This window comes from Parasteatoda tepidariorum, unplaced genomic scaffold (genome assembly GCF_982258835.1).
Source record: "Parasteatoda tepidariorum strain Cologne lab strain unplaced genomic scaffold, Ptep-v5.0 scaffold_88, whole genome shotgun sequence".
Classification (NCBI taxonomy): Eukaryota; Metazoa; Arthropoda; class Arachnida; order Araneae; family Theridiidae; genus Parasteatoda; species Parasteatoda tepidariorum.
This window is the reverse complement of record NW_028257447.1, coordinates 97,522-114,946: the sequence shown is the minus strand read 5'-3', so window position 1 is coordinate 114,946 and position 17,425 is coordinate 97,522. Positions and strand designations below refer to the sequence as shown.

General features: G+C 29.5%; 1 long non-coding RNA gene across 3 annotated transcripts; it reads left to right on the top strand.

Annotated features, from left to right (window-relative positions):
* Nucleotides 1-9,174: 9,174 nt before the first annotated feature.
* Nucleotides 9,175-17,187, top strand: LOC147800795 (uncharacterized). Of its 3 annotated transcripts, none has more exons than XR_015431184.1 (4): nt 9,175-9,445; nt 10,548-10,691; nt 13,517-13,606; nt 17,067-17,187. It is a non-coding gene; the product is annotated as an uncharacterized LOC147800795 (long non-coding RNA). The 3 variants fall into 3 exon arrangements; XR_015431183.1 differs by having other exon boundaries at nt 9,177-9,445; nt 10,610-10,691; XR_015431182.1 differs by lacking the exon at nt 9,175-9,445 and having other exon boundaries at nt 10,304-10,691.
* Nucleotides 17,188-17,425: the final 238 nt, after the last annotated feature.

Here is a 17,425-nt window from a genome sequence, read left to right as displayed (position 1 = left end):
GATATCGCGCCTTGCGTTGATTAACCATTGAAAGATGTCTTTGAATTTTTAAAGCATTTTAGAACGCTTATTTCTTCATTTTAAGCTTCTCAAAACATTTTATTTTGCATAGGCATACATAGTAAAATTTAGGGTCACGCTGTGTTCCCCCTAAATGACCTATAATTATTTCCTGTGGTAGGGTACACTATTACCCTGTAATATAATACGTGGTCCAATTTAAAAATTATAGGTCAATATTAAGGTCCGATACCGTGCCGTTAGTTAACATAGAAAAATGTCTTTGAATTTTTAAAGCATTTCAGAACGCTTATTTCCTCATTTTAAGCTTCTCAGAACACTTTATTTTGCATAGGAATACATAGTAAACTTTAGGGTCACGCTGTGTACCCCCTAAATGACCTATAATTATTTCCTGTGGTAGGGTGCATTATTACCCTGTAATATAATACGTGGTCCAATTTAAAAATTATAGGTCAATATTAAGGTCCGATACCGTGCCGTTAGTTAACATAGAAAAATGTCTTTGAATTTTTAAAGCATTTTAGAACGCTTATTTCCTCATTTTAAGCTTCTCAGAACACTTTATTTCGCATAGGCATACATAGTAAGTTCTTTAGGGTCACGCTGTGTACCCCCTAATTGACCTATAATTATTTCCTGTTTTAGGGTACACTATTACCCTGTAATATAATACCTGGTCCAATTTAAATATTATGGGTCAATATTAAGGTCTGATATTGCGCCTTGCGTTAGTTAACCATTGAAAGATGTCTTTGAATTTTTAAAGCATTTTAGAACGCTTATTTCTTCATTTTAAGCTTCTCAGAACACTTTATTTCGCAAAGGCATACATAGTAAACTTTAGGGTCACTCTGTGTACCCCCTAATTGACCTATAATTATTTCCTGTGGTAGGGTACACTATAACCCTGTAATATAATACGTGGTCCAATTTAAAAATTATAGGTCAATATTAAGGTCCGATACCGTACCGTTAGTTAACATAGAAAAATGTCTTTGAATTTTTAAAGCATTTTAGAACGCTTATTTCCTCATTTTAAGCTTCTCAGAACACTTTATTTTGCATAGGAATACATAGTAAACTTTAGGGTCACGCTGTGTACCCCCTAATTGACCTATAATTATTTCCTGCTGTAGGGTACACTATTACCCTGTAATATAATACCTGGTCCAATTTAAATATTATGGTTCCATATTAAGGTCTGATATCGCGCCTTGCGTTAGTTAACCATTGAAAGATGTCTTTGAATTTTTAAAGCATTTTAGAACGCTTATTTCTTCATTTTAAGCTTCTCAAAACATTTTATTTCGCATAGACATACATAGTAAAATTTAGGGTCACGCTGTGTACCCCCTAAATGACCTATAATTATTTCCTGTGGTAGGGTGCACTATTACCCTGTAATATAATACGTGGTCCAATTTAAAAATTATAGGTCAATATTAAGGTCCGATACCGTGCCGTTAGTTAACATAGAAAAATGTCTTTGAATTTTTAAAGCATTTTAGAACGCTTATTTCCTCATTTTAAGCTTCTCGGAACACTTTATTTCGCATAGGCATACATAGTAAACTTTAGGGGCACGCTGTGTACCCCCTAATTGACCTATAATTATTTCCTGTGGTAGGGTACACTATTACCCTGTAATATAATACCTGGTCCAATTTAAATATTATGGGTCAATATTAAGGTCTGATATCGCGCCTTGCGTTGATTAACCATTGAAAGATGTCTTTGAATTTTTAAAGCATTTTAGAACGCTTATTTCTTCATTTTAAGCTTCTCAAAACATTTTATTTTGCATAGGCAGACATAGTAAAATTTAGGGTCACGCTGTGTTCCCCCTAAATGACCTATAATTATTTCCTGTGGTAGGGTACACTATTACCCTGTAATATAATACGTGGTCCAATTTAAAAATTATATGTCAATATTAAGGTCCGATACCGTGCCGTTAGTTAACATAGAAAAATGTCTTTGAATTTTTAAAGCATTTCAGAACGCTTATTTCCTCATTTTAATCTTCTCAGAACACTTTATTTTGCATAGGAATACATAGTAAACTTTAGGGTCACGCTGTGTACCCCCTAATTGACCTATAATTATTTCTTGCTGTAGGGTACACTATTACCCTGTAATATAATACGTGGTCCAATTTAAAAATTATAGGTCAATATTAAGGTCCGATACCGAGCCGTTAGTTAACATAGAAAAGTGTCTTCGAATTTCCTTGTTTTAATGCACTATTTAAAATATACATAGTGTACCCCCTAATTGACCTATAATTATTTCCTGTTTTAGGGTACACTATTACCCTGTAATATAACACCTGGGCCAATTTAAATATTTTGGGTCAATATTAAGGTATGATATTGCGCCTTGCGTTAGTTAACCATTGAAAGATGTCTTTGAATTTTTAAAGCATTTTAGAACGCTTATTTCTTCATTTTAAGCTTCTCAAAACATTTTATTTCGCATAGGCATACATAGTAAAATTTAGGGTCACGCTGTGTACCCCCTAAATGACCTATAATTATTTCCTGTGGTAGGGTACACTATTACCCTGTAATATAATACGTGGTCCAATTTTAAAATTATAGGTCAATATTAAGGTCCGATACCGTGCCGTTAGTTAACATAGAAAAATGTCTTTGAATTTTTAAAGCATTTTAGAACGCTTATTTCCTCATTTTAAGCTTCTCAGAACACTTTATTTCGCATAGGCATACATAGTAAGTTCTTTAGGGTCACGCTGTGTACCCCCTAATTGACCTATAATTATTTCCTGTTTTAGGGTACACTATTACCCTGTAATATAATACCTGGTCCAATTTAAATATTATGGGTCAATATTAAGGTCTGATATTGCGCCTTGCGTTAGTTAACCATTGAAAGATGTCTTTGAATTTTTAAAGCATTTTAGAACGCTTATTTCTTCATTTTAAGCTTCTCAGAACACTTTATTTCGCAAAGGCATACATAGTAAACTTTAGGGTCACTCTGTGTACCCCCTAATTGACCTATAATTATTTCCTGTTGTAGGGTACACTATAACCCTGTAATATAATACGTGGTCCAATTTAAAAATTATAGGTCAATATTAAGGTCCGATACCGTACCGTTAGTTAACATAGAAAAATGTCTTTGAATTTTTAAAGCATTTTAGAACGCTTATTTCCTCATTTTAAGCTTCTCAGAACACTTTATTTTGCATAGGAATACATAGTAAACTTTAGGGTCACGCTGTGTACCCCCTAATTGACCTATAATTATTTCCTGCTGTAGGGTACACTATTACCCTGTAATATAATACCTGGTCCAATTTAAATATTATGGGTCAATATTAAGGTCTGATATCGCGCCTTGCGTTCATTAACCATTGAAAGATATCTTTGAATTTTTAAAGCATTTTAGAACGCTTATTTCTTCATTTTAAGTTTCTCAAAACATTTTATTTCGCATAGGCATACATAGTAAACTTTAGGGTCACGCTGTGTACCCCCTAATTGACCTATAATTATTTCCTGTGGTAGGGTACACTATTACCCTGTAATATAATACCTGGTCCAATTTAAATATTATGGGTCAATATTAAGGTCTGATATCGCGCCTTGCGTTGATTAACCATTGAAAGATGTCTTTGAATTTTTAAAGCATTTTAGAACGCTTATTTCTTCATTTTAAGCTTCTCAAAACATTTTATTTTGCATAGGCATATATAGTAAAATTTAGGGTCACGCTGTGTTCCCCCTAAATGACCTATAATTATTTCCTGTGGTAGGGTACACTATTACCCTGTAATATAATACGTGGTCCAATTTAAATATTATGGGTCAATATTAAGGTCTGATATCGCGCCTTGCGTTGATTAACCATTGAAAGATGTCTTTGAATTTTTAAAGCATTTTAGAACGCTTATTTCTTCATTTTAAGCTTCTCAAAACATTTTATTTCGCATAGGCATACATAGTAAAATTTAGGGTCACGCTGTGTACCCCCTAAATGACCTATAATTATTTACTGTGGTAGGGTACACTATTACCCTGTAATATAATACGTGGTTCAATTTAAAAATTATAGGTCAATATTAAGGTCCGATACCGTGCCGTTAGTTAACATAGAAAAATGTCTTTGAATTTTTAAAGCATTTTAGAACGCTTATTTCCTCATTTTAAGCTTCTCAGAACACTTTACTTCGCATAGGCAAACATAGTAAACTTTAGGGTCACGCTGTGTACCCCCTAATTGACCTATAATTATTTCCTGTGGTAGGGTACACTATTACCCTGTAATATAATACCTGGTCTAATTTAAATATTATGGGTGAATATTAAGGTCTGATATCGCGCCTTGCGTTGATTAACCATTGAAAGATGTCTTTGAATTTTTAAAGCATTTTAGAACGCTTATTTCTTCATTTTAAGCTTCTCAAAACATTTTATTTTGCATAGGCATACATAGTAAAATTTAGGGTCACGCTGTGTTCCCCCTAAATGACCTATAATTATTTCCTGTGGTAGGGTACACTATTACCCTGTAATATAATACGTGGTCCAATTTAAAAATTATAGGTCAATACCCACGTCAAAATTTATGCTGGTACCAGCAACAAAAATATGCTAGTTTTTGCTATGTTTTGCTAGGTCTGCTAGATTTTCATGCTAGTATATGCTTTTATATGCTTGCCAGCATCGCATGCTAGATACCTAGCATACATCGTACTAGCATGATAAGCTATGTACAAGCATCTCATGCTTATTAGCTGTTTAAGCTGGCTCCCTAGCATGGTAAGGTAGGTACTTTGGCAAGCTATTATATGCTTTTTTATGCTTGCCAGCATCACATGCTGGATACCTAGCATACATCGTACTAGCATGATAAGCTAGGTACAAGCATCTCATGCTTATTAGCAGTTTAAGCTGGTTCCCTAGCATGGTAAGGTAGGTACCTTGGCAAGCTATTATATGCTTTTTTATGCTTGCCAGCATCACATGCTGGATACCTAGCATACATCGTACTAGCATGATAAGCTAGGTACAAGCATCTCATGCTTATTAGCAGTTTAAGCTGGTTCCCTAGCATGGTAAGGTAGGTACCTTAGCAAGCTATTATATGCTTTTTTATGCTTGCCAGCATCACTTGCTAGATACCTAGCATACATCGTACTAGCATGATAAGCTATGTACAAGCATCTCATGCTTATCAGCTGTTTAAGCTGTCTCCCAAGCATGGAAAGGTAGATACCTTAACAATCTATTACATGCTTTTTTATACTTGCCAGCTTAATATACTCTATAGACAGCTTAGGCGAAAATAGCATTTTTTATTTTTATCAAATCCTTAGACCTTGTTATATTTATTTAAAGTAGGTCCCTAGAACTTATTAAGAATTTATTATGAAGATTATAAAATTGTTATTATGGAGAGTAAATAAATATAAAATTTGTAAAATGTAAGAATAAAAAATGCAAAACAGTTTTCTTCTTCATAACGTCTCTTCAAGATGGTTATGTGTTAAAAGTAAAAAACTTACAGACTTTATCTTTAATTTGAAAAAGCGGTAAAAACTGTTCCACTTTGTTGTTATCATTCCAAAAACATTGTTTGTGTATTTATTAAGTATCATATAAGGCAAAATTCAGGCATGCTCATCAAAATTCAGACTTATAATAGCAACAAAAATTTGCTGATTTCAAACTCATGCTGGAATAACAAAAATTCGTAGCAACGGATGGTAGAATTCTCTTGCTGGAATAGCAAAAATTCCTAGCAATCGATGGTAGAATTCTCATGCTGGAAAAGCAAAAATTCCTAGCAACCGATGCTAGAATTCTCTTGCTGGAAAAGCAAAAAATCCTAGCAAGTGATGGTCGTGATTGTTGCTAGACTAGCAAGATATTCCAGCAACACAAGCTGGTATCTGTATGCTAGACAAGCAAATAAAGTGTGCCAATACATACCATGACATGCTAGTAATTTTGCTGATACCAGCAAATATTTTTGCTAGATCATGCTGGGTTTTTTTTCTTTCTTTTTTTGCTGGTATATTGCATTTCAAGCTTGTCTAACAAATAAATAGCAAAAATTTTAACCTGAATCTAACTTTAATACTAGTTCATTATCGCTGGTATACATAATGTATTTAAATTTGCTTCATATTTTTGGGATTACATTCAAATTAAATATTGCATTCGCTATAATTTAACCAAAACATATTATTAACAAGGTTTTCTGGAAACATGAGGATGCTTAAGAACATAATAATGATATGGAATTTTTTTTTCAATTAATTTAGGTTTTCTAATCGAAATAGCCAGCATTTTCATATAGTTCTATTTGAGAAATTCTAACAGAGATTTAAATCAATACTATTATACATTTATAACTGAGTCATAAAAAATAATCAGCGAAATATATATCCTGACATTTATAGTCAAATGAATTTCTTAGGCAGCAACAGAACAAGGCCCGTGACTTTTTACATTACATAGAATATCACGTTAAAAAAAATTTAGTCAATATTGCAGAAAAATATATTCCCTTAAGATTCTTTCATTCAAATTTATGTCCGACTTTAATTTGAAGTGATGTTTCTGAGGTACAGATCAAAATTAAATTAACCTATTTTTCACGGGTAACGAGAAAAATAAAAACATAGTCCATCTTTATTACATATTTCAAAAATATTTATTTGCATATAGTGATGCTATGAAAATTGTGTAAAAAAAATTTTGCTTTTTAATTGTGTAAAATGTGCATTTAATAAAAATTGTAAGTATTTTCAGAATGAACACACATAATTATTTTATGTAATAATTTTATTTATATAGTATTATTATTATCTGGGTTGGCTGTTCAAAGACGAATATAAAATTAAAATAGAAAATCATAACATGACAAGCGCTCTTTTATGCTTTTAAATCACCATGTGACATACAACATCCAATTTATTTTTTTAATGTAAGTTATAAATATTTGTACGTCACCACAATTGGTTTATAAAGCATGTAGTTAATGTTTGTAAAGACAATGGGCTACAAAACAAGTGGTCCCGCAGTGGACTGATCGTTAAGACACGGTTCCCAGCAGATCACCGAAGTCAAGCATCACTGACTGCGGTCAGTGTGCGGGTGGGTGACCACTTGGATCAGTCTGCGTAGGGACCGAAGGTGTGCGGTATTGGTCCTCGTTAAACTGTTCTACCGTAAAGTGCTCGACTTCGCGTGCAGGTCATCGGGCTACCGAAGCGGGGGTGCCATCCCTTCTGCAGAGGATCAAAATTGTGATGGCATGTCTTCGGATCATCCTTAGGGATGCTTCCCTAACCGTCGCCAATAGCCCATTGTGCAGCTCTAGTGCGACGTAAATGAACTACAACAACAACGTAACAAGTGAAAATTTAACCCACGTGGTTTTTCTTGCTTGGTCAATAGAGCTATTCACGCTGCATGCGAAAAAATAACATTTGCCAATTTGATGAAAATTCAAACAAAATTCTATGATCAAATTCTTCGTCGGAAAATATATTTCACTAATCAGTTTCTTATTCTCATAACCAAAAATCATAAAAGAAAATTTTTTTTATACAGTAGGAATGGTTCTTGAGATTTTCCACCTGTGTCAAGCATATATAGTTGAGGTAGTATTTCAACTCTATAGTGAATGAATGTTGAAAAAATGAATATTGTGCTTTTTCGATTATTAAACTAGTTATCGTTTAAGGAATTTTGAAATTGAAAATAAAATCTAAAAAACTAAATAAAAAACAATAAAAAACTTTCTCTCTCATCCTTTGGGATGTTTCCCAAACAGTCGCCAATAGCCCGGGGAGCAACTCTGGTGCTACGACTCTGCCTAAATCATATTTTTATTTCCCATTTAGTTCTTTTCAAACTAGTTAATATATCTGTTGTGTTAACTTTATAACGAAAATAATATTTGATAGTTCACGTTTTCATTATTAAACATTTAAACCAAAATGAAAATGCCCTCTGGGGCAATCCCAAAGATGCGGTAAGGAATGAGTGCCTGTTTCAATTGCCATTGTGTTGTAAGAAACTGGGGTGTCTTAACAGTTGGGTAAACAGGACAATGCCCAGGGGATCCCAAAATACTTTTTCAATAAAAAGATATTTCATTACCTGTTAAAAGTATTTGGTATCCAGAGATTGAGGGTGCTCCACGTGTTGGCTCCACCTAATGTGTTTGCCCTGCTGGGTGCCCCAAAAGTAGCTACGCTACTATTTAGAAACCCATAAAAATCACCCACAGCTCTCGTACAGCTTTAGAAATCAAATGCTCAATACCTTGAATTATGTAACGTTTAAAATAAATTTGAAAGACCTGTACGTAATGAGCGTAGCTTGCTTCTCCGGCAAATCACACCGTAACATAAAAAAAATTTCGTGAAAAAATTAGTAAAAGTACTTAAATTTTTATTAAAAATATGTTCTTCATTGTTCAATTTAATTAATTTTCGAGATCTTTGCAGTATCCAGCGTTAAGTATGATCACTGTGATTTTAAAAGTTTCATTTCGTCAATAAGCTTTAATAAAATCTTTATATTAGCCAGCATTTAATTAATGTGCAAGTACATAAGAAAAAAGAGAGAGAAAGAAAAACTGTTACAACAATGTTGTCCTTATTGATTTATTTTTTTCATAATTGATGTCATTGTCACAATTCTGTCATTATTTTCGAAAGCAAATATCAAAAACTGTTTTTTTTTACTGAATGTAAAGTTAAGAAATACAGTCCATTTTTGCGATAACTAGACAAAAAAATATATATTTATTTATTATCTATATGCATTTTATTAAATATGTTTATATAGAGTTATTAAATATGTAGATTTATTTTAAAATATTTATTTATTATTACAAGGAACATAGAACCCTTAATTATATATAAATAGCTGATAGAAAACAACTCGGAAATTAATACGAGATAGTTTAAAAAAAGAAAATAAATAAAAAAATTCATGTTTTTTTTATTTTTAATAAACTAAATAAATAACTGAATGTCATAATAAATTTTTTTTCTTAATAAAATAAATAAATAAAAAGTTGAAAATTTTATTTAATAAAACTATTTTTTATTGATTATATTTAGTCAATTTGTTTGTTTTTTCTATTTGTTGCTTTTCTCATAAATATTTATATGCAATATAAAAAGCGCATTTCTAGTAATAACATAAGAAGAAAAAAAGAAAGAAATGTAAATTTTAATAAAATACTATTAAATACGCTCTCTGGGACTAAGTAGACTGAACGTTCTTTTACTCCCTTCCATTAGTGAATTTTCACTGAACTTTTTCAACTTTTGATCCGTAAAACTGGTGCGCTTTCTTGATGACTAAACTTGTTTGCACCTTGCTCTAATTGTTTACACACATGGCGGCGGCAGATTTATATGAATGAGGTGAGTTTTCTTTATGTTATTTATTATTATAACTTTTATTTAAATGTACTTTATCTGTATTATTCATAGTTGAATTGAGTTCCATTTAAATAATGCGTGCGCATTTATTATCTGTATTATAATGTTATTCGCATTGAATTGCACTCAAGTTAGGCTTAGCAGTCTATTTACATTTTTAATTCTTGTATTAGAAAGATTCTGTTTTAGTGTTTATTTTAGTTTACAGTAGAAATGTTGCATCTTAAATATTTATATTACCGTCCTTATTTTTTTTGACAAAATTAGCTTTTAAATCATATATAATTTCTCTAATTGTTACATCATGTAGTATAATAATTTTAGCATTTGAAGATAATGTTAAAGTAACGTTTGTATAATTTCTATTAAAATAACTTTATTTTATTTTAAAATTTATTTATTCGCAGTTATGATTAAAATTTTGGCTTGCTGTTATCCTATTCTATTGAAATGTAATGTTAAAATAAAGGCGTTTTGTAAAAAGAAAAAAAAATTAAAGATAATATTTTCTAATAGAAATATTAAGTAAACAAAACTTGTGAGTTTTTAATTTCAGAGTATTTAATAATGAACAATATACTTACTAATTTTCAAATTTGTGATTTAGAATTACCAAAAATATATTACAAATTAGAGTCTATAAATGTCCATCAATTATTTCAAATATTTATTTTTAATCTAACTATATTTATTTGAAACTTTTTTGAATAACATGCTTGGTTTGTCAATGGCATTTGCATAATTTTAAATAAGTAAATACATTTAAAAAAAATTATTTTTAATAAATATGTAAGGATTAAAACATTTTAAAAATCATTAATTTTGTTGAGCATTGTTATATCAATGTAATCAATATTTTTTTTTTTTTTGTTATAGCTAACATTAGAAATGTTTAAATTGATTTATAATTAATTCACGAATTCACAGCAGGGATTTAAAAAATTATTTTGCAAAGTAAACAAAAAGAAAATGTAGGAAATTAAAAATTTTTTAAGTTGTTTGCTTAAAATAAAATCACTATAACAAAAGGCATTTTGAATTTATCTTCAGCTTTTTCATCTATAATTAGATTTCTTTTTATTAGTGTAGGTATCTACTTCTATTTATTTTAATGCTGTATCTTTTGCTCTATATTTGAAATATTAGAGTGGTGCACAGCCTGCGACTAGTGAGCCAGATGTAGCCTGCAGACTGTTGATATGCAACAAGGGAAAGCTTCTAAACACAAGTAAATCTATATTGTTTCTCAATTGCTTTTTCCATTGTTATTGCTCTGGAATTTCAAATGGGTTTAAAAAAGCAAAGATTTTTGTTGTGTTAATTTGCAAATTTCAATGATTACGCTTAGTTTTACCTTATTTCCTCCGATTTGTTATAAATTCAAATTGGGTTTTGACTGCTTTTAGGCAGTTAAAACTACTATTGCCATGTGGTTATTAAAATCCTGATTACATTTAATACGATATTCAGACTCTTGAATTGTGCTTTTAGTTATAATAACCACGTCTTCATGCTCTTTATTTGTGCTCTTTATTTTGTGTCTAACAATTAAAAGTATTTGATTTTCCGAACACATATTATCAAGTTTACTAATAAAAACATTACACTGAATTTACTGATAACAATTTGTAGAACATAAAAATTAACATATATGCTGTCTACATGAGCAAATACATGTGTGGCTCTTAGTTAATCTACCTGCTGTATTTTCACTTAAAAAGGTGACATTCCTATATTATAATGAAAATATGGTGTATAAGGATTGTATTTTATAGGAATTAGTTGAAATGCTTTTTGCAAAATAAATCCATTCTCTTTCAAATAATGTAACGTAATGTAAGACGTAAATGAAGGATGAAAAAAAAAAAAAACATTTTTACTTTGTTCGTAGTTCTAAAAAATTTTTTTCTATTAAACTGTTATTTAGAAAATGCTATAATTTATTGCCGTCCGAGTATTAATGCAATTTTGCTTTATTAACACAGCAATATATTAACAAAAATTTTAAAGCTATGAATATCAGTGGATATTTGGAAAAACTTGTCTTTGAATGCTTCATGAATTTTGAAATGGCTGATTTCTCTAAAAAAAAATTTTTTTAAGTTGAGACTTAAACCAATGAACAATACTTTTAAATTTCAACACTTATTCTTTATGTGTTCATTTGCTCTAATTGTGACTTAACTTAGAGTAACTAACTTATGTTTTCTACTTAGCATTTCAGTTAGAAATATATATATTCTCTCCCAATATACAATTCATATTAAATTTGGTTTATCACCCATTTTCCAATAACTATTTACAGGGTTGCTCTTAGCAAAGTTTTTTCGCATAAATGAACGTTACTTTTCAGAACGTTAATAAAAGAAAGCGAATTTTTATACAATTATTTATGTCCAAAAAGCCAAAATTTTATATTTCCTTTAGATTTAATAAAGTATACTTGTTATTTTTTCTCTCTGAGGGGCAATTTTGTTATTTTTAATTGTTTTTTTTTCCTTCTATTAACATTCATATTTTATTGTAATTCGACTCTTATTTATGTACCTATTTTCTAAGATGTATACCTTTTTATATTTGTACAAAACTTTTTTGTACAAATATAAAAAGGTATACATTTAGAATTGCAGCATAGATAGGACTGGGCGATAAATTGATGTATCGCGAAATATCGATTTAACGCATATATCGGTAGGCCGATGTAGTGACTTTCGTTTTAGGCGATGCATCAGAAATTTGATTTAAACAGCCAGAATAAGGCTACAATCGCGGTTTAACTATTTAATATGCAAGGATCCTTGACTAGGCTAGCGCTGTTACCGCACTGACGAAGACGATTTTAATTTCGTCTTGCTGCAGAGATGTAGATAGCGTTTTGCTATAAAGATGATGTTAGTTTCGTGATGTTGAATGACGAAGAGCGAATTGAATCCCAGTTTCGTGCGAGGATCAGCGTTGTTATGTAGAACGCAATGCACAGTTTCTTTATGTCCATTTTTGTCTTTTGGATTTTACGTTTTTTGAAGATTATGGGACTCAAGTCATTTTGCAATTGTTGTGCATTTTATTTTGTCAGAAATAATTGTCAGGTTCTTTGTAAATTATTTTCAGTCAGACTTACCATCAGATATACCATTTTTTTTCTGTCTGGGTTTAACGATTCTTGTCAATTATTTTTAGTAGACCTACGGTTACTTTGCGATTGCTGCACAATCGCTGTTATCTTAAATTTGTTTGTTTTATAATTTGTTAGATAGTCAGTATCATTTTTAAACAAATAAATCTTTAGTCGATTTTATTTTCAAAGAAAATAATAATGAATAAGTATTTCTTAAGTACAGAATTTGACTATTAGTTAATACTACCTTTTATTATTTTGAATAATTAAATAAAAAAGGGTCTAATGATGCTTCAAAAGCATGTTTTTTTTCCAACAAATAATTTAAAAAAAATGTTTTTTTCTAAAGTAAACATTTCTTTGGTTTGTTTTCCACTTTCGTTTTTTTTTCTTTTAATTTTCATTGCATGTATGTAAAATATTTTGTTACAGTATTATTATTTTTAAAACAATAAATCTTAAATTATTTTTAATTCAAGAAAAATGAAATAAAGCTTGGGGTCATAGTAGAATATGTTTAGAATTAATATTTTCTTTCGTAATAGATTTATTCCTTTTTATTAATTTTTGATTGATTGAAAGATTTCCCATAGGTAATTTTTGAACATATGCTAAATCGCGATACATCACTTTAACGTGATGTCTAACTGACGATGTATCACAATTTAAAATTTCTGACATCACCCAGTCCTAGTCATAGTATTTTTCAATTAAGCTATAATTTTAGTTATTTGGCTACTATTTTTGATAGATTTTTGTTCCTGTTCAGGCAACTATTTTCATTGTTTTAGGCAACTATTTTCATGCTTGAGGCTACTAAAAGCAACTATTTTGGTTCATTTTTTACTGTGGCAACCCTGTATTTATAAAACTTATTTTTTTATGAATATTTATAACTTTAAATTTAATTATGTGAATGTTTTATTTTGATTTAGTAAATCCATTGAAGAGGACATTATAGGAGCCAATAAACTGACAGCATGGACAGAAGAGTGTGAGAATTATGATGTTAGAATTAGCAGGAAGTAAGTAAAGTACTTAACTACCTTAAGTATTTAGTTTAAAATTATGTGTTAATCAAGGTTTTCATCACGATCTAGTGTTTGTGTTGAAGGGATGATTGTTTTTAATGAGGGTTTGCTGTGCTTAAGGAAACTTTAAACAAAATTATGTTGTGGAAAAAGAAAATTCTAAGATTTGTTTCCCCCGTTTTTTTTCTTTCTGTGATTGATAGCAACCTTTTCATTTAGAAATTTTTTACTTAGTTTAAAATATATTTTTACAAAAGATTCATATTAGAGATAATAGTTAATTTAACTATAATAGTTAATTTAACAATAAAAATATAAATATGTGAAAAATTAGTTAAACATACTAAATTAAAAGAACTTTTTTTTTAAATATTTGGTGAGGCAATATACATTTAATCTATTCCTTACAACTTTGAAATATGGGAATTGTGATGGAACTCTCCTTCCACATGAATCTTTCCAAGCCAAATTGATGAATACTGAAGGATCAAAATTTTGATCCAAACTTCAGGAAAAAACGGTAGTTTCACAAAGTATTTTTTCTTAAAGTTTTATTATGTGTCGCTTGAGAAATGATAAATCCATATATTTATCATAATTTTGTGTTGATTTTTTAATATAATTTTTAATTTTCAAAAATTATGTCTAAATTTTCACGTAATAGGTACTGCTCAGAAAAAGCTTGACTGACTACTGTACAAGTCATAATGGAGACATTGAATTGAAAATTCTGATATCTTGAGTCTCAATATTGATGTTTTTAGATCATTAAATGGTTATATGTATACTATATGCATATAACGATTGGGGAAAGATACTAGTTTTTTTTATTTAAGTTTCCTCTCTCTCTCTCTTTTTTTTTTTATTTCCCACGGTGAGTAGTTATTTTTCAGGTCTAGTTATGGAATTCAAACAAAATTTGTGAAGAAAAGTTACTCCCATGGTATGACATCCTCTTAAAAACGCAATGTAGCATTAGATTAAATATAAAATGAAAAGACAAATGAATTTTAAATATTTTTTGTTAAAATATCTTAATGTAAAAAAAAGCATTTTGAAAATATTAAAATAATTTAAAACTTAATGTTTGTATGACTTTGTAATTAAAAAAAAAATTAAAATACAGTAGAGCATAGATTATCCGAACTGCTCGGGACTGAACGTGGTTCGGATAATTGGAAAATTGTTTAAAACCTAGTTTAAATGATTATTATTTATGCACCAACTTCCCTTCACACTTTTTCCCCCAATTGTAGAATTTCAGCACTTATCTATTCATAAACACATTCTGCTTTCCAACAATTGTAGATTGTCAGAATGAAGCTCGCATTCTTTGATAATTTTCAGTTGAAGAGGGCTAAAGGGGTATGTTGGTTTAACTGTATAACAATACATGTATGTATGGCTACTATAAGAAAACTGCTAAAAAAGGTTGTAAATTAAATATGGTCTTCAGATGTAGTAGATATCATCTATTCCTCTAAATTTAGAAAAATTGTCGATAAGTTAAAAAAAATTCTGAACTTTAAAAAGAGAAGAAAGAAAAAAAAGCGAATTCGGACATAGTTCGGATAATAAGGGTTCGGATAATCGGCGCTCTACTGTATCTAATTTAAACCAACTAACCTTAGTATATACTAAATCAAGTAATATTTATTTTTCTTTAAATTTTACTTTTATTTTATTACTCAATCCATTTTACAGAAAATCTTTTAGAAAAAAAAAGGAATTATAAAATAATTGTATTAAAATTAGAGAGCAGTACTGTGCAGCATAATCATTACAGATTAAATCAGTACTGATGTTCATAATGTTATATATCAATGAGATGATCTTTGCTGCCTGCAAATAATTATTAATGAATTTTCTTAAAAATAAAAAAAAATTTAAGTTAATTAATTCTGTGAGTCTCTTGCTTTCCTGTGTCACAATTCTTACTTTTTTTTCTACACAACTGTATATTCCAGCGGTTCCTGATTTTTTTTAATAATATGGAACCCTAAAAGACCAACCATCTCTTGGCGGTACCTGAACATTTTTAAATAAAGTTTATAAAAACATCGGTGAATGTATTTACCAATAAAAAAAATATTAAATTAAACTCTTAAAGATTTTCCAAGAGGAATGAAAAATTTTTCATAATTTATCTTCATAATAATCTTCAATCAGGTATTATGTCAGACAGTTGAATTCATGGTCCTGTAGCTGCATTTAGTCTAGCTATGAATTTTTTTTTTAGTAAAAACTAAGAAATGAAATAAGCCAAATTGTGTTTTTATTGAAATGAAAACAAAAGGAACTGCTATAAATGTTAAAGAAAAAAGAGTCTCAAGGATGGGTCTTTTTATTAGTGAATCTATTCTAGTTATTTCAGTTTAATTTGAAAAGCACAATGGGAAATAATACTACAATTTTTTACAGATGCGTAGGATTTTCAATTTAATATATTATTAGAAAAATTATTTTTAAAAATGTCTTTTCTTTTTTATTGGCATTAAACTTTAAATAATTGAAAAAAAGCATCTGCAATATTAAGTAATCGATTATTGTTGGGCCTAAATATGATAGCAGGTGTTAAAAATGTTTTTTATTTTTAGACTGCTTAAATTCCTATCACTTGGATCTCTTTCATTCCTCTAGGGTTCTGCAGAACAATGTTTAGGAACTGCTGGTATTTTTAATAAAAACAAGTTAATTATCAATTCTGATAAATAATTTGCTGGATAAATTTTGGTGAATGAAAGTGGCAAATCACTAAATAATCGCTTTCCCCCAAAAATACCACTTTTTTGTAAGAAAGAAATTCTACTGCAATATTTATAACAAATTTATTTTGTTTTCCTAATCATAACATATTTTTAATACAGTTCTTTTAATAATGTTGGCAACAGGGCGAATTGTTAGGAATGAGCATGTTATTGAATGGAAATAGTGTAGTAGTTTTCTGCGTTTGTGTTAAATTTGCTATATTGAGAACCAGCTTCTATTCTTTAGTCCGTCAGGTGCCTGGGAAATTGTATACCCTTACTTGCTACTCCTAGATTAATTGCGTTTAGTTTAATCTTTGTTTTTGAATCTTTATCAAAATCAAGATAATAATGTTAATAAGAAATGTCAAACATTACATGCAAATTCCGTTGCAGCATATTTCATGCAGCAGCCTTTTTTGCTAACATTTTAGATTTTCTATGATTGTATATAAAATCATGTCTTTTTTAAATTCATGTCTTTTCTTACCAATACAAATGCATAAAAATGTAACCAGACAATCAGGTTTGTTTAATATGTAAGGTAATATGTGATGCTATCTTATAAAAAATATTACTTTGATTTAATTTTGTGCAAAACAAGTAAATATATTCAACTTTATTTTATAAAAAGTAGTAAGTTTAATTCTGCAGTCTTATATGATTTTGTGATTTAATATTGCTTAAATTTTATTTATTTTTTTAAGGTGCTGCAAAGCTTTATTATAAGGAGGCCATAACGGCGGAAATGTAGATATTGAAAATGAGGAAGAAAAATATTGTATTATTAGTTGCATTGTATTTTTCTAAATAAATGTCTTTTTTTTATCTTTGTATTTTTATTTTTAAATAAATATTTTACATTTTGTTTGGGAAAGCAGCAACAGAAAGACCTTTAATTAACAAGCTTGACATTTAAAATTAGTTCGTTTACAGTTACAATATTTAGTTGTAAAATTTTTCAATTTAAATTTGAAATTCCATTTTCTTATTTCCTCCCTTTTTATGTAGAATTATACCAAAAGCAAGTTTTACCCCTTATGTGAAATTAGACTTTAAGTAAAAT